Source organism: Haliotis rubra, unplaced genomic scaffold (assembly GCF_003918875.1).
Source record: "Haliotis rubra isolate DU_JTF1 unplaced genomic scaffold, ASM391887v1 Scf75, whole genome shotgun sequence".
Taxonomy (NCBI): domain Eukaryota; kingdom Metazoa; phylum Mollusca; class Gastropoda; order Lepetellida; family Haliotidae; genus Haliotis; species Haliotis rubra.
The window spans coordinates 1,362,686-1,366,970 of NW_025767468.1; positions in this window are offsets into that span (position 1 = coordinate 1,362,686).

Here is a 4,285-nt window from a genome sequence, read left to right on the forward strand (position 1 = left end):
GATAGTATAGGTATAGATTGATCAACAAAAATGAATTTTTTTACTCGATAATATTTCCATCTTCATTTTTATTATAACAAATGAAAATCTTTTGAAGTTTAATCATCTGCCAGTGGTAAAAACGTCAGGACTGAAAAATAACGAAGTCAATGTATTTCTTCTTAAATTTTGTCTTATAATCCTAACTATTTTATTGTCATATTTGTATGCATTTTGAAACTTGATAAAAAGCATACGATCTGCTTATACTTATAGTGTATTTATAACATGACTGTAATATCTAGACATTTGATAGAATGCCAACATGAATCATATTTCACACACGCCCTAGGTGTATGTTGTCTGTCTCATTACGCTACACGGCTACCACAAATGAATAAAAACAAAATGCAAATATTAGAAATAAAACAGACTAAAGTCTGCAACAATGTCAGGCTATTACCTTGTTCGAGGAATGTATCCATCAATATCCACATAGGTTTAATCCCAATTTTGACAGTCCCAAATTTGACAGTGAACTTTGGTACACTTGTTAGCTCTTCATGTGCCCGTTTTTTTACTTTACTGGTAAGGATATAGGAACCAATAGAGCTTTGGTCTGGATGTGTATGCTGTTTGTCCCCTCTTCTGACAACAGTCCCATCTGCTGTTGTATGGACTGAGGCTGAGGCTGCCATCCTGCTCATGACGTAACCTTTTTTGAAATATTGCATTCATACATCTCAACGGATAATGCTGCTTCTCGCATCCTTTTCTCTCAGTTGATTGTGGTATTAGTGTTCAAGACTGTTACTTGTTCTGTACTTCTCTCAGGTGATTGCATTTACATAACTACCCTTAATTGGTGCAGCTAGCTATCCCAGGTTTGACAGCGAAATTTCACGCCTTAACGAATCAGTGACCAAGACGCTGTCAAAAATTGGACACTACCTCCACATAAAGGAACAATATGCCATTCATCTGCAGCTGACAAAGAATCCTGTTCCATGTCAAGTGTCTTTTAACATTCTAATATGCGAAAAAGGGAGACATCGTTTCAGTTTTTTTCACATTGGTGTATAATCTCATTGGTCATCCAAGATCGCACACATGGCAACTAATTGCATGATGTCCGTCATTCTTTAAAAAAGTAATTCAATTAGCCAATAATGAGCAATCAATCCACTTGTGTCATTCTTGGCTTGGTCATTGTCTCCTCCTCCACCTACCCCTACAATTGCCTTGCTTTTTAACATGGTCTGGTGATCCTCTTACGCCTCAAATAAACAAATTGCCCGACTGGCAAAAGAGAAACACCCCCATCAACGTACTGGCGGTTAATCCATTGATGGAAAGATGTTGTTTTTACACAGGTACTTTACGACAGGGTGTAATCAGTATAGATTAGTAAATCTACATACATAAACACTACATTTTGACAAATCCGCTGTGCAAGATAAAAGTAATTAATCAATCAGCGTGTTATCGGTTAATCCTTTGATCAATGTTTGTTTTTGTATCTCAGCTGATAATTTGTCTTGCTGCACTTCCATGCGCATATTACATAACATGTAATACATTTGTCACATCAGACCTTAATTCATAATGCTGAGTATTTACTCCAGACACAAGAAATGCGAAATGGGAACCTTTGTCGGGTAATCTGAGTGGTATTACCATCACACCTGTTATAAATTCATTAACTGACCATCAAGTGAATGAAGACAAATAACGTGTAGGTTTATACCACCAAACACTGGTTACAGCAAAGGGAGTAGTAATCGATGAATTGCATGCAATGTTAATTGCCTGAAAAAACCTATGGGCCGACACTGTTTGGAGGATAAGAACGGAACGAACACACACCCACACAAAACATCCGTAATTTGTGAATTCTGTTCGGACGATAAAGAAATATCTAATTTGATAAGAATCTCTATTTATATTATCTTCCCTTCCTCTGAGAGAAGTATGGCATTATTCCTTCATTTTTTAATAATTTTATCTGCATAAAAGAAGGTAGTCTCAAAAATGTGAAACAAACTTCCGTATACTACTATTTCACTAACATTGCGATATTGACCATGGAATAATGTTAAGTTTAGTCTGTTTTCAATGTCATAATATGTGAGGTTCCTCATTCACACTTACATACAAACTGACAGCATAACACAAAACAATATGCAACCAACTAAATTCAATACAATACAACTTTCACCGCCTGTGCATACCACACTGTTAGCGAATCTCTCAGGTGTGTTAGAGCGATAATCACATCGCGACATGATTAACAAATCTACAGCTCAGCAGATTTTATAACTTACCTTTTTAATAAGAAAAGCAAGATTTATGGATATCAACTTCTTTATTGTGAATAACACGAAGTTTCGGAGCATATGCTTGCTCCTTCATCAGGTGAAAATCAGGTCACAGTAAAGAAGTTGACATCCATAAATCTTGCTTCTTGTATGCATTCCAATCCTAAATGCCCATCAAAGATTTAACTTACTTCCAGAGGCTTCTTTGAGAGGCATAAAAACTTGCAACTTGGTGACACTTAACTGCCTTGAATCACTCATCAATTAACAAGGGATTAGGTCCTGGGGCGTGCAAAGAACAATCATTTACCATCACCTACCAGTTATCTCCCCTTGTGGACATTTCCAAAATTGTAAATTTTTGGAAATCTCGTATTGAAATCTCTGAAGGATTGAATAGTGTATAGAGTACCTCGTCGAGCTCAACCAACAACCCAAGTTAAAAATGGCGTTCCCCAAAGCTTGACATTTTTTCCAAAGGGAAATCACTCTTAATTACCCTTCATATTTTTGCCTCATACAACCTTTACACATATTAATTACTTAAAGTTACAAGTTACAACTATTACCCCCGCCTGAGATGTTTGCTCATAATGTTAACCACTGGTTAACCCAGGGACCGTTCATAATTTATGGCAAGGGGTGATGATGATGATTTTTGTGCAGAGGCATGTACAATGTGAATGCCCCCCCCCCCTTGCATATTATGTACAAAATCAATGACCCCAACCCCCTTTCAAATTTTTTAAGCATAACTTTTGCCAGTTCTATGTACAAAATTGCTGACCCCCAGTACATGTGTACAAAATTGCTGAACAACCCCCATCCCAAAACAAAATGGGTGACCCTGCCCCCTTAAAATAATTTCTTCTGCTCTCTCTCTGCGCCTCTTTCTCTCTTCCTTCCCCTCTCTCTTTCTCTCTTCCCCTCTCTCTCTTCTTTCTTTGATATAAATGATGCAAATAAATTTCATGTATATATCACATGAAACTATCAAATTTGAATGATAACAGGCCCAAATTTCTATCAGTTTCAGCTTTCTGGAAACATATTTGATCAGACAAATGATATGACAGTATTTACACTTTTGAAATATCTACAGAATGGAAAGTATTAGTCATTAATACAGATTATGCTGATGATTTGGAGTCAGAGTTTATTTCCAGTAAAAGACCATAGGCCCAAAATACACTAAAACATACAGTGTCTTCAAGGGCATAATGATCTTTCAAGAGTGTTTATAATACTCCTTTTATCATTAAATAGACATAAAGCAACATATTTTACAAGTTAAATTTAAGTTAGTATTCTCTAGAAGATTAACTAAAAAATATAAAGTGTAAGACATTTTAACAAATTTTGTAATATACCTCTCTCAGGGTTGTGAAGAGGATTCACAATAAACAATACATGGAATTCATCTTCAATATAGGTTAGGTGAGGTGAGGTGAAATTGGGTTTAACGTCGTGCTTGAGAATATTTCGCTCATATGACGACGTGCATGCGTGTGTATGTGTATGTGCGGCTGCTTGTACTAGCCCAGACTTAAGCTGGTTTTATAGTGACAGCCAACTGAGATAACACGCCGCAGTGAAGTCTTTGTTGTACCCATTAATGCCGAGCGCCAGGCAGGGATCAACAAGTACCATATTTTAACGTCTTTTGATATGACGCGGACGGGGATAGAACCCGCGACCTTCCGCTGTCCGGGCGGACGCTCTAACCACTACACCACGGAGGCGGTCTAATATAGGTTAGACCTTTATTTACATGATGTACAGAATCTTTTATTATAGTCAGTGTTGACATAACGCCCTGTTTCTACAGCTATCTTACAGCTTACTACACCTAAATTGTGCTAAAGCAGTTCTTAAATGGGTAGAAAGGTTAGGTGAATAACATGCAACATTTAATACTGCCTTAAAATACCGATAATAATTGCATTTGGAGGAATTACTCAAGGAAGTGTACCAAGACTGCTATAAAT